The sequence below is a fragment of the Triticum aestivum genome, chromosome 4B (assembly GCF_018294505.1).
Source record: "Triticum aestivum cultivar Chinese Spring chromosome 4B, IWGSC CS RefSeq v2.1, whole genome shotgun sequence".
In the NCBI taxonomy this organism is placed as follows: domain Eukaryota; kingdom Viridiplantae; phylum Streptophyta; class Magnoliopsida; order Poales; family Poaceae; genus Triticum; species Triticum aestivum.
The window spans coordinates 393,371,101-393,397,354 of NC_057804.1; positions in this window are offsets into that span (position 1 = coordinate 393,371,101).

Below are 26,254 nucleotides of genomic sequence, written 5' to 3' on the forward strand. Positions count from 1 at the left end.
GTTAGTCCATTATAAAAGATATCGAGTATTTCATTTTTCTTAAGAGGATGATCAGGCAAAGCTTTAAGTAACTGGAGAAGCCTCCCCCAAGCTTGTGGGAGACTCTCTTCTTTGATTTGCACAAAGTTATATATTTCCTGCAAGGCAGCTTGTTTCTTATGAGCAGGGAAATATTTAGCAGAGAAGTAATAAATCATATCCTGGGGACTACGCACACAACCAGGAGCAAGAGAGTTATACCAAGTCTTAGCATCACCCTTTAATGAGAACGGAAATATCTTAAGAATATAATAATAGCGAGACTTCTCATCATGAGTAAACAGGGTAGCTATATCATTTAACTTGGTAAGATGTGCCACAATAGTTTCAGATTCAAGCCCATAAAAAGGATCAGATTCAACTAAAGTAATAATCTCGGGATCAATAGAGAATTCATAATCCTTATCAGTAACACAGATAGGTGAGGTAGCAAAAGCAGGGTCAGGTTTCATTCTAGCATTAAGAGACTGCTGCTTCCATTTAGCTAATAACTTCTTAAGATCATATCTATCATTGCAATAAAAGATAGCTCTAGCAGCTTCTTCATTCATAACATAGCCCTCAGGAACAACATGCAATACATAATCATTGGGAGAACTTTCATCATCACTATCATCAATAATAGCATCTTCAATATTTTCATTCCCCCTAACTCTAGCAAGTTGTTCATCAAGAAATTCACCTAATGGCAAAGTAGTATCTCACACAGAAGTGGTTTCATCATGCATAGCAGAAGTAGCATCATTAATAACATGCGACATATCAGAATTCATAGCAGTAGCAGGTTTAGGTGTCTCAAGCTTACTAATAACAGAAGGAGAATCTAGTGCAGAGCTAGATGGCAGTTCCTTACCTCCTCTCGTAGTTGAGGGCAAAATCATAGTTCTGTCGTCTTTCAAGTTCTTCATAGTGATCAACAGATATAAATCCCAAGGGACTCAGAGAATAGAGCTATGCTCCCTGGCAACGGCGCCAGAAATTAGTCTTGATAACCCACAAGTGTAGGGGATCGCAACAGCTTTCGAGGGTAAAGTATTCAACCCAAATTTATTGATTCAACACAAGGGGAGCCAAAGAATATTCTTGAGTATTAGCAGTTGAGTTGTCAATTCAACCACACCTGGATAACTTAGTATCTGCAGCAAAGTATTTAGTAGCAAAGTAGTATGATAATAAAGGTAACGGTGGCAGAAGTAAAGATAACAGTTTTTGGGGTTTTGTAGTAGTTGTAACAGTAGCAACGGAAAAGTAAATAAGCGAAGAACAATATGTGAAGAGCTCGTAGGCAATGGATCAGTGATGGATAATTATGCCAGATGCGATTCCTCATGTAATAGTTATAACATAGGGTGACACAGAACTAGCTCCAGCTCATCAATGTAATGTAGGCATGTATTCCGTAAATAGTCATACATGCTTATGGAAAAGAACTTGCATGACATCGTTTGTCCTACCCTCCCGTGGCAGCGGGGTCCTAGCGGAAACTAAGGGATATTAAGGCCTCCTTTTAATAGAGAACCGGAACAAAGCATTAGCACATAGTGAATACATGAACTCCTCAAACTACGGTCATCACTGAGAAGTATCTCGATTATTGTCACTTCGGGGTTGTCGGATCATAACACATAATAGGTGACTATTGACTTGCAAGATAGGATCAAGAACACACATATATTCATGAAAACATAATAGGTTCAGATCTGAAATCATGGCACTCGGGCACTAGTGACAAGCATTAAGCATAGCAAAGTCATAGCAACATCAATCTTAGAACATAGTGGATACTAGGGACGAAACCCTAACAAAACTAACTTGGTTACATGGTAAATCTCATCCAACCCATCACCGTCCAGAAAGACTACGATGGAATTACGAACGCACGGCGGTGAGCATCATGAAATTGGTGATGGAGGATGATTGATGATGACGACAGCGACGAATCCCCCTCTCCGGAGCCCCGAACGGACTCCAGATCAGCCCTCCCAAGAGAGATTAGGGCTTGGCGGTGGCTCCGTGTCATAAAACGCGATGAAACTTTCTCTCTGATTTTTTCCCCCTGAACGTGAATATATGGAGTTGGAGTTGAGGTCGGTGGAGGTCCAGGGGGCCCACAAGATAGGGGGCGCGCCCTTAGGGGGGGCTATATGGTGTATTTCTTTTGCCCAGAAATTCTTATTAATTCCAAAAAGTGCCTCTGTGGATTTTCAGGACATTCCGAGAACTTTTCTTTTCTACACATAAAACAACATCATGGCAGTTCTGCTGAAAACAACGTCAGTCCGGGTTAGTTTCATTAAAATCATGCAAGTTAGAGTCCAAAACAAGGGAAAAAGTGTTTGGAGAAGTAGATACGTTGGAGACGTATCAGCCCCCGAGTGGGAGGATTGCTCTCCACTCGGAATGTTTTTAACTTAGGCGATTACGGGGTCGCAGCTAAGCCCCAGAGTGGGAGGATTGCTCTCCACTCGGAATGTCTTTTTTTAAACTTAGGCGATTACGGGGTCGCAGCTAAGCCCCTGAGTGGGAGGATTGCTCTCCACTCGGAATGTTTTTTTAACTTAGGCGATTACAGGGTCGCAGCCAAGCCCCCGAGTGGGAGGATTGCTCTCCACTCGGAATGTTTTTTAACTTAGGCGATTACGGGATCGCAGCTAAGCCCCCGAGTGGGAGGATTGCTCTCCACTCGGAATGTTTTAACTTAGGCGAATCAAGTTTGCAGCTAAGCCACCCACTGGGGGATTTGGACACAAGTGATTACGAGAAACCAATCATTAAGATACTGTAAAAATCTTGTCTTTGGAAAACAAACTGAAGTGCTTTTATTACAACTCGTCGGGTGGAGTGATTTTAGGTATAGAAAGGACGAAGCAGCTCTGCGTTCCATGCGCGTGGCTCGTCCATTTTCTTGGCTAGGTTGTAAATGTGGTACGCTCCATTGTGAAGCACCTTGGTGATGATTAAGGGACCTTCCCAGGCCGGAGCGAGCTTGTGAGGTCATTTCTGAACCACTCGGAGCACAAGGTCTCCTTCCTGAAATGTTCGACCTCTGACATTGCAAGCATGGAATCGACACAGATCTTGCTGATAGATGGTCGACCGAACCAAAGCCATCTCGCGCTCTTCCTCCAGGAGGTCAACAACGTCTTCACGTGCTTGCTCTGCTTCATCTTCTAAGAATAGTTCAACTCGGGGTGCATTGTGCAGTAAGTCACTCGGAAGCACAACCTCAGCGCCGTACACCAGGAAGAAAGGGGTTCGATCAGTCGACCGGTTGGGTGTTGTTCTCAGCCCCCATAGGGCTGATGGCAATTCAGTCACCCAAGCTCTAGCAACATGCTTTAGATCGCGCATCAGTCGAGGCTTTAACCCTTGAAGGACCAAACCATTTGCCCTTTCTGTCTGTCCATTCGACTGCAGGTGTGCGACGGACACATAGTTGACCCAAGTGCCTTGGGAAGCGTAGAACGCCTTGAACCCATTAGAATCAAAGTTGGAGCCGTTATCTATGATGATGCTGTGAGGAACTCCATATCTGAATATTAACTCTCTGATGAAACTGACGGCAGTGCCTGCTCCAAGGTTTTTGATGGGCTTGGCTTCGATCCACTTGGTGAACTTGTCGACTGCTACAAGTAAATGGGTGAAACCAATCGCGCCGGTCTTGAAGGGCACAACCATATCCAATCCCCAGACTACAAACGGCTAGACAAGTGGAATAGTCTTCAGGGTAGATGCAGGCTTGTGAGACATGTGGGAGTAGAACTGGCAACCTGCGCACTTGTCGACTATATCTTTCGCCATCTCATTTGCTCGAGGCCAATAGAATCCCGCTCGGTATGCTTTGGCCATGATGGTCCGAGAGGATGCACGGTGACCACAGGTCCCCGAGTGGATGTCGTTTAGGATCATTCGACCTTCTTTCGGGGTGATGCAGCATTGGGCCACTCCTATGACACTTTCTCTGTATAGCTGTCCTTTCATCATGGTGAAAGCTGTCGATTAACGGACTATCTGGCGAGCCTCATCTTCATCCTCTGGGAGCTCCTTTCTGAGAATGTACGCGATGTACGGTACTGTCCAATCGGACGTGACCACCAAGACTTCCATGATTAGGTCGACCACGGCTGGGACCTCGATCTCAGTCGGGTTGGTTGAACTTATTGGTTGCGGGGGCTCTTCGTTGAAGGGATCTTCTTGTATTGACGTGGTGTGGAGATGCTCCAAGAACACATTGCTGGGAATAGGCTTCCGAGTGGAACCTATCTTCGCCAGATCATCAACATCTTGATTCTTGATTCGTGGGATGTGGTGGAGCTCTAACCCCTCAAACTTCTTCTCTAGCTTTCTCACTGCATTGCAATAAGCTGTCATTGCGGGACTCCTGACATCCCATTCCTTCATTACTTGGTTAACCACTAAGTCTGAGTCGCCATAAACCATCAAGCGCCGGACACCGAGTGAAATGGCCATACACAACCCATACAATAGTGCCTCATACTCAACTTCATTGTTCGAAGCATCAAAGTGAATTTGGAGGACATAGCCGAGCTTGTCTCCTCATGGGGACACTAAGACCACTCCTGCACCAGAGCCATTTAACATCTTGGATCCATCAAAAAACATGGTCCAATGTTCCGACTGAATTTGAATCAGCTGTTGTTGTTCCGTCCACTCTGCGAGGAAATCTGCAATTGCTTGAGACTAAATGGCCTTCTTTGCCTCAAATTTGATATCCAAAGGAAGAAGTTCAATCACTCACTTTGTCACTCGACCAGTTGCATCTCTGTTATTCAAAATCTCTGACAATGGAGCGTCGCTGACGACTAAAATTGAGTGATCAGAGAAATAATGTGCATCCTTCTTCGTGGTCAGGTAAATCCCATAAACAAGCTTCTGATAGTGAGGATATCTCTGCTTGGGTGGAGTTAAGACTTCTGAAATGTAATACACGGGGCATTGAACTTTGAAGGCCTTGCCTTCTTCTTCCCGCTCGACCGTGAGCACTGTGCTAACAACTTGTCCCGTGGCTATGATGTAAAGCAGCAGAGGCTCCTTGCTAACCAGAGCAGCAAGCACCGGCTGGGTGGAAAGCAGGGCTTTGAGCTCCTCAAACGCTGCTTCAGCTTCGTCATTCCACTTGAACTTGTCAGATTTCTTCATCAGTCGGTAAAGAGGTAGTGCCTTTTCATCGAGGCATGAGATGAATCGGCTCAAAGCAGCCAAACAACCAGTAAGGTTCTGAACATCATGCACATGCACTGGGCGTTTCATTCGGAGGATTGTGCTAATCGTCTATGGGTTTACGTCGATCCCTCATTCGAAAAAAATGAGAAAACCGAGTAACTTTCCGCCTGGGACTCCAAACGTGCACTTTGATGGATTAAGCTTGATATCATACCTTCTCAAGTTGGCAAAGGTTTCAGCAAGGTCAGTCAGTAGGTCAAATCCTTTGCATGACTTAACCACTATGTCATCCATGTATGCTTCCACATTCCGACTGATTTGAGTGAGCAGGCACTTCTGAATCATGCGCATGAATGTGGCACCAGCATTCTTGAGGCCAAAGGGCATAGTAACATAGCAAAAACACCCAAACGGGGTGATGAAAGCCGTACTTATCTCATCGGGTCCATACAGTCGGATCTGATGGTACCCGGAATAAGTGTCCAGGAAGGACAGTCGCTCACATCCCGCAGTTGAGTCGACTATCTGGTCGATGCAGGGCAGAGGGAAATGATCTTTCGGGCAGGCCCGATTGATGTGCTTGAAGTCAATACACATTCGGAGTGAATTGTCTTTCTTGGGAACCATAACAACATTGGCGAGCCACTCAGAGTGGTATAACTCCCGGATGAACTCAGCAGCCAGGAGCCGAGCCACCTCTTTGCCAATGGCTTTTCTCTTCTCCGTGGCGGACCGAAGGAGGTGCTCTTTGACGGGTTTTACTTTTGGATTGACTCGCAAACGGTGCTCAGCCAGCTCCCTGGGTACACCTGGCATGTCAGATGGCTTCCATGCAAATATGTCCCAGTTCTCACGGAGGAACTGGATGAGCGCTTCTTCCTATTTGCTGTCGAGTGTCGTCGAGATATGGGCGGAGCGGCATTGAGGTCGGTCGGGTGAATGTGAACTGACTTAGTCTAGTCGGCCGACTGAAATGCAGACTCCGAGGCAGGCCTCTTAGCATGCAGCAAATCACTCGGATCTGCAGTCTTCTGGTACTCTTGAAACTCTACTGCTGCCATCTGCTCGCCTGCTATCTTTTCCCCATCTTGAAGACAATCTTTTGCTTTTTGATGGTTACCAAAAACCGTTATTATGCCTCTGGGGCCAGGAATCTTCATCTTGATATATACATATCACGGTCGAGCCATAAAGCTAGCATAAGCAGGTCTGCCCAGAATGGCATGATATGCACTCTGGAAATCCACAACCTCAAACGTCAACTTCTCCTTGCGGAAATTCTTCTCATCGCCGAAAACCACGTCGAGAGTAATCTGGCCGAGTGATTCGGCTTTCTTTCCTGGGATGATTCCATGGAACCGCATGTTGCTCTCGCTGAGTTTGGACATCGGAATGCCCATTCCTTTGAGGGCCTCAGCATATAGAATATTCAGGCCACTGCCACCATCCATCAGGACCTTAGTCAGTCCGGTGCCTCCAACGACTGGGTCGACCACCAGCACTTGCCACCCAGGGGTAGCTACGCGTGCCAGGTGGTTGGACTGGTCGAATGTAATGGGGGGTTTTTGACCACTTCAGACACCTTGGTGTTGCGGAGCAACCATGTTTACCTCTTTGTTAATGACCTTCAGTCGACTTTTGCTCTCGACATCGGCAAAATTCACCAAGGTGGCATTGACATTGGGATAACCACGATCATCATCCTTGTCGGTGTCAAAACCGGCGGATCTCGGGTAGGGGGTCCCGAACTGTGCGTCTAGGCGGATGGTAACAGGAGACAAGGGACACGATGTTTTACCCAGGTTCGGACCCTCTTGATGGAGGTAAAACCCTACGTCCTGCTTGATTGATATTGATATTATGGATGTTTACAAGAGTGGATCTACCACGAGATCAAGGAGGCTAAACCCTAGAAGCTAGCCTATGGTATGATTGTAATGGTTGTTGTTGTTGTGTCCTATGGACTAGAGCCATCCGGTTTATATAGACACCGGAGAGGGCTAGGGTTACATAGAGTCGGTTACAATGGTAGGAGATCTACGTATCCGTATCGCCAAGCTTGCCTTCCACGCCAAGGAAAGTCCCATCCGGACACGGGACGAAGTCTTCAATCTTCTATCTTCATAGTCTTGGAGTCCGGTCGATGATGATAGTCTGGCCGATGATAGTTCGGCCGATGATGGTAGTCCGGCAATCCAGACACCCCCTAATCCGGGACTCCCTCAGTAGCCCCCGAACCAGTCTTCAATGACGATAAGTCCAGCATGTGTGTAGTCTTCGGTGTTGCAAGGCGGGTTCTCCTTCAAGTTCTTCGTACCTGCCGAACAGTGTCCGACTTCCTCATCAATGCTGCGCGTCTTGGCTTCCACGCCCAATAATGGCCTTCTTCCACGCGTCGCGCGAATGTGAAAAGCTAGGGTGTCTTTTATGTTTTACCCCCTAGTTGTGTGAATAATCTGCCTATAAGGGAGGCAAGAATCCAGATCCAAATCACCATCTTCCTCCCGCAAATACTCATCGGAGCGCTTTCGACCAAGAATCCATTCCATCATGGACCGTCAACGCGGCTCCTCTTCTCGCGCTCCCAGCCCTTTGCCAGGAGATTGGAGGAGATGCTCTGTTCCGCACAACGAGCTGGTGAAGCTCCAAGCGGGGGGATATCTCCCTCCGGCCTTCATGGTTCCGGTTCGAGCCGGGCTGGCCACCTACAAAGGTGGGAAGCAAGCGGAGGTTACCCCAAATCCCAACAAAGGGGAGTGGGTATGCTTCGTCCCCTATCTGATAAGGGGGCTCGGATTTCCTGTACATCCATTCCTCCACGGGCTCCTGGAGTTCTACGGACTCCAGCTTCATCACCTCACGCCCGCCTCAATCCTGCATATTGCGGGTTACGTAGCTCTTTGCGAGCTATTCCTGGGCGTCGAGCCCCATTTCGCGCTGTGGAAGAGGTTGTTCTTCCTTGTACCCCGCTCTCACGAGGGGTCCATATATCAAGTGGGCGCCGCCGAAATATGGCGCATTGCCGGGACCGGATATCCATCCGGAACCCCTAAGAAGGCGTCCGAAGACTGGCCTTCGGAATGGTTTTATATAGAAGACGCTCCGCTACCGGACCCTGTTCGGATCGGCCTCCCGGAGTTCAGCAATGCTCCTCTGAAGAAACGCCTTAGTTGGCGTCCGCGGAGCCCACAATTGGAGGAATACAAGAGCGTCCATCATTTGATGGGCCGAATAAGGTTACTGGCCCATGCCGGGTTGACCATGATTGGATTCATGGCGACATGCATTATGCGGGGGGTGCAGCCACTACAATACAGGGGCCACCCCATGTGGGATTTCAACGGGGAGGACAATGCCACCCGTCATGGCCGCAAAGGGCCGGATTCGGTCGAAGATCTGGTGACGATCCTGTCCGGCCTATATAAGGGGGAGAAGGAGGATTTCCTTCGGATGAACCCGTTAAATGGGTTCTCCATGAATAATCCTCGGCCCTGGGTAAGCGAACACTCTGCGTGCCCGACCCATGCTTTTTGAAACTTAAGTTTCTTATATTGTGTTCTTCTTTCGACGCAGGAGCTGCGCCGGATCGTGGAGGACATGCTACGTCCAGCTCCGCAACCCGAGGATCCAGAGAGATCCCGGGATCCGGCCTCCGAAGAGGATCCGGACATAATGGTGGAGCTAATCGACGGGGTGTTCCACCAGCTCAGCATGGACAATGCTTTAGTCACCATCACGGCCGACTATCCTGGACTATATCCGGCTTCCCAAGTGATTGTGACCGAAGTCCTAACACTGTCATTCCTTCCTTGCTTATTTCTGAACACCGTATACGATGGCGCTGTGCAGGAGGCGCCCCTAGGGCGAGAAGCCGAGCCCGCGGTGGCTGGCCAACAAAGGCCAGTCCGGACCAGTAGGCGGAAGAGGAGCGCAGTGCGGACTGAAACGTCACTGCAAAGGTGTAGCTCACAATTCATTATTTAGAGCAACGTTCCTAGGAAGCGTTGAGTGCTCATGACTTTTGTAGGGAAAAAAGCGTCCGCCGGACTGCGGGCGTGGAGGTTGCCAATCCAACCTCTACCAGCCAGGCTCCAGCACCTGGTCTGGAGGGGGAGGCGAGCGCAAGGCGCGAGCCGGACGTTCCTCCGACGGAGGATGCCGACAGACTGTCCGCCACCGAGTCTGAGGTGGAGAGTGCCCTGAATCACAGGCGCCGCCGGACAGTATTTCGTGACGCGTGCTTCTCCCCTGAGGCGTTGAATGCCTTTAACACGGGGGACGCGCACCTTCGTGCTGCTCAAGATGGTTTTACCAGAGCCACGGAGCAGTATGTAAAAGACATACGGGTAAGAGAATTTAATAGTTATATATGCCAGTAGCCCCCGAGACTTAAAGTAGTTATATTAACTGATTTAAGGATCATATGAAACGTAGGATCTTACCGAGAAGAATACCCAACTGTCTCAGGAGCTGCAAGAGTGCAAGGCCCAACTTGAGGCCGCACTCTCTGGCGCAGGAGGAAACGCAGGGACCTCTCCTGGTAACGCATTATTTTAGAAAGATAAGTAGCGTTTGGCCTTTGCGCAAGTCTAAAAAATGACGTTGCAGGTGCCGCGGACAAGATCCGGACAGGCAAGAACTTCTGCGCCAACTAAAGGCCAGCGAGAGGGTGCTGCATAAGGTGCAGCATGAAAGGAACAAGCTCCAGGATGCCCATGCCCAGCTTGGAGAAGAGCTGAAAGGCGTTCGAGCCGAGCTATCGGGCTCCGTTAAGGAGAATCAGCAGCTTCGTCGTGGCATCTATAGTAAGTGCTTGAGCGAACTCCTTTGAAAAGAAGAGTTCGGCGAGGAAGTCAATTTGACAGAATATGTCTGCAGGTATGCTCACAGGTCGCCCTACGGAGGAGATGCCCGTATCAATGGGTGATCAACTTCCCGAATTGTTGCAACTGTTTGAACGAGTTCGGCAGGCAATGAGCGGCGTCATCCAGGCTTTATGGCCAGCCTTCTCCTTACCCGAGGGTCTTGGGGAGCTTGCGGAGAAGCTTCAGGGAGTGCGGCAGCGCTTCCATTTATGGAAGATTTCGGCCTGCCGCCAAGGTGCCAGGGAGGCCTGGGCCATGGTAAAGACGCGGTACAAGAAGGCGGATCCCAACCACATGGCCGAAGTCGGACCTGTGGGGCCTGATGGGAAGGAGATCCCTGTGAGTTTAGTATACGGCCAAGTAGAGTTGGCCGCTAAATTTTCCCAACAGGACTGTAAATTAGACAACCTGTTAGACGGGATTGAGGAAGAATACAATCAGTCGATTTGACAATGTATTATAAAATGACATATAAAATGCCTCTAGCCGGATTGTAGATCGTTTGTCTTTGCTGACCTTTTCGCTTCGACCTCGGGACCCTAGAGTCCGGAGTGTGTCCGAATACCTTCTCGGTTATGAAACAACCGGGGTATGCATGGAGACCAGGCGTAGGGGTCATTAGTGCTTTATCAGACAAGTGCCCAACTAGTTATGTTATATTACATGGGTAGTAAGAAACATCTTCCAGGGAGAATAGTTCCGTTAAGGGTTCCTTTCCTCTGGGGGTGGCATGCCCTAAAGTGCATGTCCGGACTGCGAAAAAGGCAGAAAAACATCTGGGCGCAGATAAATAAGTGGATAAAAAATCATCTTTTAAGTCACCGACCGAGTATTCCCTTAAGAACGCTAGCTTTCGGCTTCACCCAGTCTGAGGTACACATCCGGCTGACCCGACAGTAACAATCGCAGAGGTGCTCTCTTTACCTCCTAGCCGAACAATCGGGAACGTAGGGGTAAGCACAGGAGCCAGGCAACCCAGCTTGGCCAAAACTTAAGTCATATCGATGCATATAATGGTGAATAAAAGGTACATGTGGAGGCTTGACACATGTGCTGGGCATGAAGCCCTTATAATTAAGCTTCTGGTAAAGAAGCCCCCAGGTATATTGAGTGCGGATAGCACATCAATTGCGTGCGAACGACGTGCAAGTAGGCCTTTTAAGGCTTTGATGAATAGGGTTGAGAAGAAAAAGATGAACAAAAGGCATCTGAAATAAAACAATTTGGATGGGGGGAAAGGGACGAACTCTTGGTCCGGCGCTAGGCATAGAATCTTCGGAGGCGGGCTGCGTTCCATGGGTTCGGCTGGAGTCGGTTATCCGACGCATTTCGTAGACGGTACGCTCCGCCGGTCAAGACTTGATCGATGATGAAGGGGCCTTCCCATTTGGGCTTGAGCTTGTCCTTTTTCTTGTCCGGCAGGCGTAGAACCAGTTCGCCAACGTTGTAAGTCTTGGCCCGTACTTCTCTGCTTTGGTATCTTCGAGCCTGCTGCTGATAGAATGCGGAACGAGCCTTGGCGACGTCGCGTTCTTCCTCCAATGCGTCCAAGTTGTCCTGCCGATCCAACTCGGCTTCTCTTTCTTCGTACATGCGCACTCAAGGTGAGTCATGAATTATGTCGCAGGGCAAAACTGCTTCTGCGCCGTATACCATAAAAAATGGTGTGAATCCGGTAGTACGGTTAGGCGTTGTCCGCAGCCCCCGGAGTACGGAGTCGAGCTCCTCTACCCAGTGCGTGTCAGATTTCGTAAGGGACCGCATTAGTCTGGGTTTGATGCCGCTCATTATTAGACCATTTGCTCGTTCCACTTGACCGTTGGTTTGAGGATGATAGACTGAAGCGTAGTCGAGCTTGATGCCCATATTTTTGCACCATGATTTAACCTTATCGGCCGTGAAGTTCGTGCCGTTATTGGTGATGATGCTGTGGGGGACACCATAACGGTGTACTACCCTGGATATAAAGTCTATCACTGGTCCGGACTCTGCCGTTTTAACTGGCTTGGCCTCTATCCATTTGGTGAATTTATCCACCATGACCAATAGGTACCTTTGCTTGTGGGTTCCCCCTTTAAGTGGTCCAACCATGTCAAGCCCCCAGACCGCGAACGGCCAGGTAATGGGTATAGTTTTGAGGGTGGTGGGTGGCATATGGCTCTGATTAGCAAAGAGCAGACAACCGACACATCTTTGGACTAAGTCCTGAGCATCTGCTCGGGCCGTCGGCCAATAAAATCCTGTACGGAATGCCTTTCCTACAAGGGCCCGAGCTGCGGGGTGGTGTCCGCCTAGTCCGGCGTGAATTTCAGCCAGGAGGTTTCGCCCTTCCTCTTCGGAGATACACCTTTGAAGGACTCCGGTTGTGCTTTTCTTATAAAGTTCTCTCTCATAGACCTTGTAGGCTTTAGATCGCCGGACAATGCAGCGGGCCTCATTTTGGTCTTCGGGAAGCTCCTGCCTAAGCAAGTAGGCGAGGAATGGTTCTGTCCACGGGGCAATTACTGCCATTATGTCGTGGGCTGAAGGTGTTATGTCATCGGCTGAATTGCCGGTTGGTGCGGCTTGTTCCGGTTTGTTATTTCCGTACTCCTCTTCCCATAGTACGGATGGCTTGAAGAGCCGTTCCAGGAAGATGTTAGGAGGGACAGCGTCGCGTTTTGCGCCGATGCGTGCCAGTACGTCGGCTGCTTGGTTATTATCCCGGGCTACGTGATGGAATTCAAGTCCTTCAAACCGGGCTGACATTTTTAGGACAGCGTTGCGATATGCTGCCATTTTCGGATCTTTGGTGTCAAAGTCTCCGTTTATTGGGATATTGCGAGGTTTGAATCCCTGCGCACCTCTAGGCGTTGAATGCCCATGGAGATTGCCATCCGGAGACCATGTAAAAGGGCCTCGTATTCGGCTGCGTTGTTGGAGTCCGTGTACATTATCTGAAGTACGTATTGGACTATGTCCCCGGTCGGGGACGTCAATACGACGCCAGCCCCCAATCCGGCTAACATTTTAGAGCCGTCGAAGTGCATAATCCAATTGGAGTATGCGCCGTACTCTTTAGGGAGTTCGGCTTCGGTCCATTCAGCGACAAAGTCAGACAAAACTTGTGACTTTATAGCTCGCCGAGGTTTGTAAGTTATATCAAATGGTAAGAGCTCAATGGCCCATTTTGCAATCCTGCCCGTCGCGTCGCGGTTGTTTATAATGTCGTTAAGTGGTACTTCAGAGGCCACTGTTATCGAACACTCTTGAAAGTAGTGTCGGAGCTTCCGGGATGCCATGAACACCGCGTATGCTATCTTCTGATAGTGCGGGTAACGGGACTTGCAGGGGGTTAACACAGTGGATACGTAGTATACTGGTTTTTGAAGAGGGAATTTATGCCCTTCTGTCTCTCGTTCGACGACGAGTACCGCGCTTATAACTTGATGCGTTGCTGCGATGTATAACAACATTGGTTCGCCCAGGTTGGGCGCAGCCAGGACCGGATTTGTTGCCAATATGGCCTTTATTTCTTCGAGTCCGGCGGTGGCAGCATCCGTCCACTCGAAGTGTTCGGTGCGCCTAAGGAGGCGATAGAGGGGCAATGCCTTTTCTCCTAGACGGGAGATAAAGCGGCTTAGAGCCGCCACACATCCAGTCAATTTTTGTATTTGCTTGAGGTCTTTTGGGATATCTAGCTGTGACAGAGCTCGAATCTTGGCTGGGTTTGCTTCAATTGCTCTACCGGATACGATGAAGCCCAGCAGCTTTCCAGCTGGTATGCCAAAAGCACATTTTTCCGGATTCAGCTTGATGTCATATGCTCTGAGGTTGTCGAATGTGAGCCTCAAGTCGTCTACTAGAGTTTCAATGTGTTTAGTTTTGACGACTACGTCGTCTACGTATGCCTCTACTATTTTGCCGATCTGGGTAGCCAGACATGTCTGAATCATGCGCTGATATGTTGCGCCGGTGTTTTTAAGTCCGAAGGGCATCGTGTTGAAGCAGAATGGTCCATATGGAGTAATGAATGCCGTTGCGGCTTGATCCGCTTCTGCCATCTTGATTTGATGATAGCCGGAGTATGCATCCAGGAAGCACAATGAATCGTGCCCTGCAGTGGCATCGATGATTTGGTCGATGCGGGGGAGGGGGAAGGGATCCTTTGGGCATGCTTTATTTTGGTGTTTGAACTCGACACATAGGCGCCAGGATTTGTCCTTCTTTGGTACCATTACCAGGTTTTCTAGCCAATCCGGATGTTTGATGTATCTGATGAATCCGGCTTCCAATAGTTTGGCTAGCTCTTCTCCCATTGCCTGTCTTTTGGGTTCGGAAAATCGTCGAAGAGCCTGTTTGACTGGCTTGAATCCTTTTAGGATGTTTCGGCTGTGTTCTGCCAATCTGCGTGGGATTCCGGGCATATCCGAGGGGTGCCAGGCAAAAATGTCCCAATTTTCCCGAAGGAATTCTCGCAGTGCGGCGTCTACATCAGGGTTCAATTGTGCCCCGATGGAGGCCGTCTTTATCGGGTCTGTTGGGTGGACCTAGAATTTTACTATTTCATCTGCTGGTTTAAAGGAGGTGGACTTGGATCTCTTATCGAGTATCACATCGTCCCTATTCACCATAGAGCGCAGCGCGGTGAGTTCCTCTGCCGCTAGGGCTTCGGATAGTGCCTCTAAGGCTAATGCGGCTGTCTTGTTTTCGGCGCGGAGTGCTATGTCCGGATCACTAACGAGAGTGATTATTCTGCCGAGCCCAGGCATTTTGAGCTTCATGTACCCGTAATGGGGTACGGCTTGAAAAATTGTGAATGCCTCTCGTCCTAATATAGCGTGATATCCGCTGTTGAACGGGGCCACTTGGAACGTGACTTCTTCGGATCTGTAATTGTCCGGCGAGCCGAATACCACATCGAGTGTGATTTTTCCTGTGCAGCGCACCTCCCGGCTAGGGATTATTCCTCTAAAGGTTGTGCTGCTTCGCTCAATGCGGCTCCAGTCTATTTCCATTTTTTGAAGGGTTTCCTCGTAGATGAGGTTTAATCCGCTGCCGCCATCCATGTGGACTTTTGTAAGTCGAAAGCTGTCCACTATTGGACTAAGTACCAGTGCGGCTGTAGCTCGGGCTGTTCGGAATTTAGGTTCGTCGCTGGCGTTGAAGGTGATGGCTGTGTCGCTCCATGGATTGGTTGTTGCTACTTGGTAGACTTCGGCGAGGCTGCGGATTGTTCGTTTCCGCATATTATTTGATGCGAAACTCTCGAAGACTGTTGATACCGTACCGATGTTGTTGGAGTGGTTTTCTGGGGCTAGAAGCTCCTCTCCACTTTTGGCCACCTGCCGTAATATCCAACATGCTCGAAGGCTATGTGTTGGGACGGCGCCTTCTGTACCGTGAATTTTACAGGGTCCGCTAAGCCATCCCTCCACTACGGTTCCGTGCCCTTTATGGGGTTTTTGCTTTTTGCTTTTTGTATCTGGTGCCTGAGTGTAATGCACCCTTTTGTTGCGGACTAGGGTTGTATTCGGGGCCGGATTGTCCCAAAACTTATTTTCGGTTGTCCGGAAACTCTCATCGCACAGTACTTTCGTACTATGGACGCCAGGTCGGCGAAGCGTGTAATTTCACGACGGCTGACGGCGTTCAAGATTCCCTCGTCCGTGCAATTATTGCAAAAAATTGAGATTGCGTTTCCTCTCGGCAGTCCTTTATCCTGTCCATAACCAGGAGGAATCTGGCCCAGTAGTGATGTACTGTCTCAGCGGGTTCTTGCCGGATTAGAGATAGATCGCATATGTCTGGGCGGGTGGGTGGAATTAAGTCCAGAACCCTACCCATCTCAAGGCTCGAAGGCCGAGAAGTTTCCAAATTTGGAAGCTTGGATTGCTGGACGTTGTCCAACGAGTCTGGTCCGATGCCTGACTTTAAGTTCAGTGCTTGATCGAAGTCCGTCCCTCCGCAGGAATCCGGCATGGGGGGTTCGGGAGCCCGGACATGACTAGTTTTCAATACAGGAGAAGAGTCGCCGCATTGTTCCTCTACCACTGCAACGTGGTGGGTGACCTGGGGAGAGTTAATCTCTCTCAGATCGGTTTTAAGCCCAATCTGATTGTAGTCTGTAGCGACTCCCAGGGCGGCGATGCGATCCAAGAGCTCGTTTACGGACGAGAGCTCTATTGGATCCAGCCGCTCGGCGAATTCCGAGCTGACGTGAAGATTGCTTTTGACGACTTGAGAGGTCATTGTCGAAGCGGTGGCCGGACAGGCGGTCATAAGAAAACCACCTAGCCGGATAGTTTAGCCGGCGGCCAAGGCTCCTTTGGTGAAAATACCGTCCTTGAAGACGGGAGGAGGCATCCTTCCTATCGGTGACGGCACAGAGGAACTCTCAATGAAAGCACCAATGTCGGTGTCAAAACCGGCAGATCTCGGGTAGGGGGTCCCGAACTGTGCGTCTAGGCGGATGGTAACAGGAGACAAGGGACACGATGTTTTACCCGGGTTCCGGCCCTCTTGATGGAGGTAAAACCCTACGTCCTGCTTGATTGATATTGATATTGTGGATGTTTACAAGAGTGGATCTACCACGAGATCAAGGAGGCTAAACCCTAGAAGCTAGCCTATGGTATGATTGTAATGGTTGTTGTTGTTGTGTCCTACGGACTAGAGCCATCCGGTTTATATAGACACGGAGAGGGCTAGGGTTACATAGAGTCGGTTACAATGGTAGGAGATCTACGTATCCGTATCGCCAAGCTTGCCTTCCACGCCAAGGAAAGTCCCATCCGGACACGGGACGAAGTCTTCAATCTTCTATCTTCATAGTCTTGGAGTCCGGTCGATGATGATAGTCCGGCCGATGATAGTTCGGCCGATGATGGTAGTCCGGCAATCCGGACACCCCCTAATCCGGGACTCCCTCAATCCTTATCTTCTTCTTCCTTCTCAGACTATTTGTCCTTATCATTGGGTTTACTCTCTCGGAAGTTCTGGAGTAGGAGTCGACATTGTCGAGTGGTATGCTTGGGGAGAATCAGGTTCCCCTCCTCATCCTTCTTGGTGTGAATATGGCACGGCAAATCCATCACATCATTTCCTTCCTGGTCCTTCACTTTCTTGGGGGTCCAGGGCCCTTTGGGTTTCCCTTTGAACTTTCCTTGATTCAACACTGCTGCCTCGGCAGGACCTGTTGCCTCAGCCTTTCGCTTCTGCTTCCGACTGGAATTTTCTCCTCTGGTGTCCTGGGCGACTGTTTTGTTCTTGCCACTCCTGAGTTGGCCTTCCTCTTCGCCGTTAGCGTATTTGGTGGCAATCTCCATCATCCGAGTCAAACACATATCTCTAGTCCGACCGAACTTCAGATTGAGCTCTCTGTAGCGAACGCCTTCCTTGAAGGCACATACTGCTTGGTGATCTGACACATTCTCCACTGTGTGGTGCAGAGTGATCCATCTCTGGATATAGTCTCTCAGGGTTTCATTTGGTTTCTGCACGCAATGCTGCAGCTCCAGTAGACCAGCAGGTCTCTTACAAGTGCCCTCAAACGTTCTGGTAAACACTCGGGCTAACTCATCCCAACTCAAAATGCTCCCAGGGGCCAACTGATTCAGCCAAGCCCTGGCAGAACCTTCAAGCATCAGAGGGAGGTGCTTCATGGCCACCTCATCGCTGCTGCCACCATTGTGCACAACCACTCGGTAGTCTTCGAGCCAAGTATCGGGCTTCGACTCGCGTGTAAACTTACTGACGCCAGTTGCCAGTCTGAAGTTATGAGGAATCTCAGCGGCTCTGATGGCTCTTCCAAAACACTCTGGGCCAGAAATGTGGACTCTGCCTCCATTGGGTCTGTCTCGATCCAGGCCTTCTCTGTATGATCTGTTCCGGTCGACCAAACCCTGCACAAGGACAGACCTCGCGTCGAAGCTGGGCTCTCTGGGGTCGACTGGAACTCTGTGGTCATTCCCATACGGACGCCTGTCGTCATTGCGCCAGGGCGCGTACGACCCTTCCCTCGGAAGGGGCGAAGGCGCTCGACGGTAGTTGTCGCGGGCGTATTCACGATCATATTCTCCATGAACTCTTCCCAGGTACCGATCCTGGCGGTGAACACGACCTCCATGCCGCAAAGGGGACCTAGGACTGTGTGCCGATTGAACGGTATCTGCTCTCACTGATCTGCTGTGGATTCTGTTCCGCGACTGGGACACAACGGAGTTCTGGTCTCCCGCTGCTTGGAGCAGCGTTCTGATCTGTTCCAAACCTCTTCTAGCCTCCAAACGGGACGGCTGAATGGACTCTGCAATACGCGCAGCAGCTGCCAAATTCTGAACCGGTGTACGGAATACCTGAGTTTCAGGTGGAAACAATTGCCGCGAATGTTGACTGAAATCGGGGATCAGTCGGCGAGCACTGACACGTCTCCGTCGTATCTATAATTTTTGATTGTTCCATGCCAATATTATTCAACTTTCATATACTTTTGGCAACTTTTTATACTATTTTTGGGACTAACATATTGATCCAGTGCCCACTGCCAGTTCTTGTTTGTTGCATGTTTTATGTTTCGCAGAAACCCAATATCAAACGGAGTCCAAACGGGATAAAAATGACGGAGAATTATTTTGGAATATTTGTGATTTTTGGGAAGAAGAATCAACGCGAGACGGTGCCCGAGGGGCCCACGAGACAGGGGTGCGCCCCAGGGGGGCAGGCGCGCCCTGGACTCTTGTGGGCACCCTGTAAGGCGGTTGACGCTCTTCTTTTGCCGCAAGAAAGCTAATTTTATGAGAAAAACCTGGGTGAAAGATTCACCCCAATTGGAGTTACGGATCTCCAGATATAAAAGAAACAGTGAGAGGGCAGAATTAGTGAATGCAGAAACAGAGAGAGAGAGAGACAGATCCAATCTCGGAGGGGCTCTTGCCTCTCCCACGCCATGGGAACCAAGGACTAGAGGGGAAACCCTTCTCCCATCTAGGGAGGAGGTCAAGGAAGAAGAAGAAGAAGGGGGCCTCTCTCACCGGGGGCCATCATCATCACCGCGATCTACACCAACACCTCCGCCATCTTCACCAACATCTCGATCACCTTACCCCTTCTATATTCAGCGGTCCACTCCCCCGCAACCCGCTGTACCCTCTACTTGAACATGGTGCTTTATGCTTCATATTATTATCCAATGATGTGTTGCCATCCTATGATGTCTGAGTAGATTTTCGTTGTCCTACCGGTGATTGATGAATTGCTATGATTGGTTTGAGTTGCATGTTTTATTATTGGTGTTGTCCTATGGTGCCCTCCGTGTCGCGCAAGCGTGAGGGATTCCCACTGTAGGGTTTGCAATATGTTCATGAATTGCTTATGGTGGGTGGCGTGAGTGATAGAAGCACAGATCCGAGTAAGTAGGTTGTTTGCGTATGGGATAAAGGGGACTTGATACTTTAATGCTATGGTTGGGTTTTACCTTAATGATCTTTAGTAGTTTCGGATGCTTGCTAGAGTTCCAATCATAAGTGTATATGATCCAAGAAGAGAAAGTATGTTAGCTTATGCCTCTTCCTCAAATAGAATTGCAATAGTGATTACCGGTCTAGTAACGTAGTCAATTGCTTAGGGACAATTTCACAACTCCTACCACCACTTGAGAGGGTATTTGTTCTACCTTTAGCTCTTCGTTGGTTTCAACACTCTTACTTATCGAAAGAGGCTACAATTATCCCCTATACTTGTGGGTTATCAAGACCTTTTTCTGGCGCCGTTGCCGGGGAGTCATAGCGTGGGGTGAATATTCTCATGTATTCTTGTTTGCTTTATCACTAAGTAATTTTTATTTGCTGTTCTTAGTTGTTTTCTATCTTTAGTTATGGTAGGAAATGCAAAATACCAAAAAAATTAGTTGTACCTACTACACCAATGGTTGAAGAACCACTCAAAATCTATCACACTCCTGAAGCTTTTTACTTGGATCATCTTCGATCCGTTTGTGCTCGTGCCGAAACCCCAACTAGCTTAGTTGAGGGCAAATCTTTAGATGAGCATGCTTTTTATGCGCGACAACATATATCTGAAAAGGGGAAACTTTTACTGGATCAAATTCATCGTTTGCAATGCTATGCTTGGACTTTATGTGAAATATATGATGTTACTTGTTGTTCTAAAAACCTAAGAAACACCTTCCCAACCAATGTGACTTTATTGATAATGGAATCGTATCTTCGTATCCTAAGGGTGTTTATAATTACTATGATGTTCAACAAATTGAAGAATTTGTTGCTTTTAAGGGTGCTTATGAAATTGCTTCTTTGATTGAAAAGTAAGATGCTACTCTCTACAAATATGAAAATTTTGCCATACTTGAATATTTTTATGATAATTATGCTTCTAATGCCTATGTTAAACTATATATTAAGAAATTCTCCGCTGTCCAAGAAGAGACTAATATTTTGCAGGAAGCTATGGAAGAAGAAATTGATGAAACTGTGAGCTCATTGGATGAAAAAGATAATGAGGAGAGCAAAGAGCAAAAGGAGGAAGAGCGGATTAGCTACCCGTGCCCACATTCTAATGAGAGTAACCCTCCAACTCATACATTATTTAATGTCCACTCGTTCTTACCGAAGGATGATTGCTATGATGATTGCTATGATCCTATTGATTCTCTTGAAATACCCCTTTTTGATGATGTTTGCTATACTTGTGGCCAAGATGCCAATATGAATTATGCTTATGGAGATGAACTTGCTATAGTTCCTTATGTTAAAGATGAAATTTTTGCTATTGCACCCATGCATGATAGTTCTATTATCTTTTCGAATTCTCCCAACTACAATATATCGGAGAAGTTTGTACTTATTAAGGATTATATTGATGGGTTGCATTTTACCATTCCACATGATACTTTTGATGAATGTGATATGCATGTGCTTGCTGCTCCTACTTGCAATTATTATGAGAGAGGAACTATATCTCCACCTCTCTATGTTTCCAATACGATAAAATTGCAAGAAACTGCTTATACTATGCATTGGCCTTTACTATGTGCGCACGAATTGTTCTTTTATGACATGCCGATGCATAGGAAGAGAGTTAGACTTCGTTGTTGCATGATATATGTTACTCTGTGCTCACTGCTAAATTACAAATCATTGTTAATTAAAATTGGCTTTGATATACCTTGGGATCTGGGTGGGTCTATTACTTGAGCACTACATGCCTAGCTTAATGGCTTTAAAGAAAGCGCTGCCAGGGAGACAACCCGGAAGTTTTAGAGAGTCATTTATTTCTTTTGTGTGCTTTCATATAGTTTAAAAACAAAAAAATAAAGAGGGGAACCCAAAACTTTTAAAAAAGGAAAGTGATAGTGAGAAAGAGAACCATCGTTGAAGTGGGAGAGCTCCTTGAACTTTGTTCATGCTCACGGAAAACTTTGTGAATCTTAATTACAGAAACTTCTCATCAAAAATAATTATCCCCTTGTACAATTCCATTGTATTATAAAAATAATGTGCTAAGGTTTGCCTTTAGGATGTTTACAATGCTTGTTCGTTTGTATGGTGCAGGACAGAAACTTTGTCTGTAGTGCGCGATTTTACGTTTTTAACTGGAACGTAAAATGGTTCTGATTCTTTTTGCACAGTCTTTCTATACAAATTGTTTGGTTTTCGTAATTTTGGTAGAATTTTTGGGGTACCAGAAGTATGTTGAATATTCAGATTGCTACAGACTGTTCTGTATTTGACAAATTCTGTTTTTGATGCATAGTTTGCTTGTTTAGATGAAACTTTCAATTTCTATCAGTGGGTTAAGCCATGGAAAAGCTATATTACAGTAGACACAATGCAAAAACAAAATATGAATTGGTTTGCAACAGTACTTAGAGTAGTTATTTGCTTTACCGTTTCTGTTGAAGTTTTGTGTGGATGAAGTGTTTGATCGAGGAGGTCTCGATATGAGGAAAAGGAAGAGAGGAAAGAGCTCAAGCTTGGGGATGCCCAAGGCAACCCAAGTAAATATTCAAGGAGACTCAAGCGTCTAATCTTGGGGATGCCCCGGAAGGTATCCCGTCTTTCTTCAACAAGTATCGGTATGTTTTTGGATTCGTTTCGTTCATGCGATATGTGCAAGTCTTGGAGCGTCTTTTGCATTTAGTTTTCACTTTTCTTTTATGCACCATGCTGGTATGAGATAGTCCTTGGTTGATTTATAGAATTCTCATTGCAATTCACTTAAATATTTTGAGTATGGCTTTATAGAATGCTTCATGTGCTTCACTTATATCATTTGAAGTTTGGATTGCCTGTTTCCCTTCACATAGAAAACCGCCATTTGTAGAATGCTCTTTTTCTTTACTTATATTTGTTAGAGAATGGGCATATATTTTGTAGAAAGAATTAAACTCTCTTGCTTCACTTCTATCTATTTAGAGAGATGACAGGAATTGGTCATTCACATTGTTAGTCATAAAATCCTACATAAACTTGTGGACCATTGAATATGATATGTTTGATTCCTTGCAATAGTTTTGCGATATAGAGATGATAATATGTGGGAGGTACTAGTAGATGGTTGTGTTTAGTAAGGATGTTGGTGTTAAGGTTTGTGATTCCCGAAGCATGCACGTATGGTCTACTAACTATGTAACCAAATTGGCGCGCATTGTATTTTGATTTTTTATCTTTGTGTGAAGGTCGGGGGCGCGCGATGGTTAACTCCTACCAACCTCCCCCCTAGGAGCATGCGCTTAGTACTTTGTTTTGATGGCTAATAAACTTTTGCAATAAGTATGTGAGTTCTTTATGACTAATGTTGAGTCCATGGATTATACGCACTCTCACCCTTCCATCATTGCTAGCCTCTTTGGTACCGTGCATTGCCCTTTCTCACCTCGAGAGTTGGTGCAAACTTCACCGGTACATCCAAACCCCGTGATACGATATGCTCTATCACATATAAGCCTCCTTATATCTTCCTCAAAACAGCCACCATACCTACCTATCATGGCATTTCCATAGCCATTCCGAGATATATTGCCACACAACTTCCATCATCATCATATACATGACTTGAACATTCATTGTCATATTGCTTTGCATGCTCGTAAGATAGCTAGCATGATATTTTCATGGCTTGTCCGTTTTTTGATGTGATTGCTATGCAAGATCATTGCGCATCCCAGTACACCGCCAGAGGCATTCATATAGAGTGGTATCTTTGTTCCAGTATTGAGTTGTAATATTGAGTTGTAAGTAAATAAAAGTGTGATGATCATCATTATAGAGCATTGCCACATAAAAAAAGAAAAAAAGAGAGAGGCCAAAGAATCCTAAATAAAAAAGGGGGCCAAAGAAGCCCACCCAAAAAAAAGAAAAAAAGGAAAAAAAAAGAAAAAAGAAAAAGAAAAGGGGCAATGTTACTATCCTTTTACCACACTTGTGCTTCAAAGTAGCACCATGTTCTTCATATAGAGAGTCTCCTATGTTGTCACTTTCATATACTAGTGGGAATTTTTCATTGTAGAACTTGGCTTGTATATTCCAACGATGGGCTTCCTCAAATGCCCTAGGTCTTCATGAGCAAGCAAATTGGATGCACACCCACTTAGTTTCTTTTGTTGAGCTTTCATACACTTATAGCTCTAGTGCATCCGTTGCATGGCAGTCCCTACTCCTCGCATTGACATCAATTGATGGGCATCTGCATAGCCCGTTGATTAGTCGCGTCGATGTGAGACTTTCTTCCTTTTTGTCTTCTCCACATAACCTCCACCATCACATTCTATTCCACCCATAGTGCTATATCCATGGCTCACGCTCATGTATTGCGTGAAGGTTGAAAAAGTTTGAGAATACTAAAGTATGAAACAATTGCTTGGCTAACACCGGGATAGGCATGTGGGGTACCTTGTGTTAAGAAAAGGGAGCATACAAGACTATATGATTTTGTAGGGATAACATTCTGGAAGCATTGATATTTTGAAAGACATGATTGTTTGTTGGGATGCCCTAAGTATTATTGTTTTTATGTCAAATGATAGACTATTGCTTTGAATCACTCATGTCTTAATATTCATGCCATGATTAGACATATGATCAAGATTATGCTAGGTAGCATTCCACATCAAAAATTATCTTTTTTTCATTTACCTACTCGAGGACGAGTAGGAATTAAGCTTGGGGATGCTGATACGTCTCCGTTGTATCTATAATTTTTGATTGTTCCATGCCAATATTATTCAACTTTCATGTACTTTTGGCAACTTTTTATACTATTTTTGGGACTAACATATTGATCCAGTGCCCAGTGCCAGTTCCTGTTTATTGCATGTTTTATGTTTCGCAGAAACCCAATATCAAACGGAGTCCAAACGGTATAAAAATGGACGTATAATTATTTTGGAATATTTGTGATTTTTGGGAAGAAGAATCAACGCGAGAAGGTGCCCGATGGGCCCACGAGACAGGGTGGCGCGCCCTGGACTCTCGTGGGCACACCGTAAGGCAGTTGACGCTCTTCTTTTGCCTCAAGAAAGCTAATTTTATGATGAAAATTTGGGCGAAAGATTCTCCCCAATCGGACTTACGGATCTCCGGATATAAAAGAAACGGTGAGAGGGCAGAATCAGGGAATGCAGAAATAGAGAGAGACAGAGAGACAGATCCAATCTCGGAGGGGCTCTCGCCCCTCCCACGCCATGGGAACCAAGGACCAGAGGGGAAACCCTTCTCCCATCTAGGGAGGAGGACAAGGAAGAAGAAGAAGAAGGGGGCCTCTCCCCCCTTGCTTCTGGTGGTACAGGAGCGCTACCGGGGGCCATCATCATCACCGCGATCTACACCAACACCTCCGCCATCTTCACCAACATCTCCATCACCTTCCCCCTTCTATATTCAGTGGTCCACTCTCCCGCAACCCGCTGTACCCTCTACTTGAACATGGTGCATTATGCTTCATATTATTATCCAATGATGTGTTGCCATCCTATGATGTCTGAGTAGATTTTCGTTGTCCTACCGGTGATTGATGAATTGCTATGATTGGTTTGAGTTGCATGTTTTATTATTGGTGTTGTCCTATGGTGCCCTCCGTGTCGCGCAAGCATGAGGGATTCCCGCTGTAGGGTTTGCAATATGTTCATGATTTGCTTATGGTGGGTGGCGTGAGTGACAGAAGCACAAATCCGAGTAAGTAGGTTGTTTGCGTATGGGATAAAGGGGACTTGATACTTTAATGCTATGGTTGGGTTTTTACCTTAATGATCTTTAGTAGTTGCGGATGCTTGCTAGAGTTCCAATCATAAGTGCATATGATCCAAGAAGAGATAGTATGTTAGCTTATGCCTCTCCCTCAAATAGAATTGCAATAGTGATTACCGGTCTAGTAATGTAGTCAATTACTTAGGGATAATTTCAGAACTCCCACCACCACTTTTCCACACTCGCTATATTTACTTTATTGCTTCTTTATCTAAACAGCCCCTAGTTTTTATTTACGTGCTCTTTATTATCTTGCAAACCTATCCAACAACACTTACAAAGTACTTCTAGTTTCATACTTGTTCTAGGTAAAGCGAACACTAAGAATGCACAGAGTTGTATCAGTGAAAGATAGGACTTGAGAGGGTATTTGTTCTACCTTTAGCTCTTCGTTGGGTTCGACACTCTTACTTATCGAAAGAGGCTACAATTATCCCCTATACTTGTGGGTTATCAAGACCTTTTTCTGGCGCCGTTGCCAGGGAGTCATAGCGTGGGGTGAATATTCTCGTGTGTGCTTGTTTGCTTTATCACTAAGTAATTTTTATTTGCTGTTCTTAGTTGTTTTCTATCTTTAGTTATGGGTAGGAAACGCAAAATACCAAAAAAATTAGTTGTACCTACTACACCAATGGTTGAAGAACCACTCAAAATCTATCACACTCCTGGAGCTTTTTACTTGGATCATCTTCAATCCGTTTGTGCTCGTGCCGAAACCCCAACTAGCTTAGTTGAGGGAAAATCTTTAGATCAGCATGCTTGTTATGCGCGACACCGTATATCTGAAAAGGGGAAACTTTTACTGGATCAAATTCATCGTTTGCAATGTTATGCTTGGACTTTATGTGAAATATAGGATGTTACTTGTTGTTCTAAAAACCCTAAGAAACACCTTCCCTACCAATGTGAGTTTATTGATAATGGAAT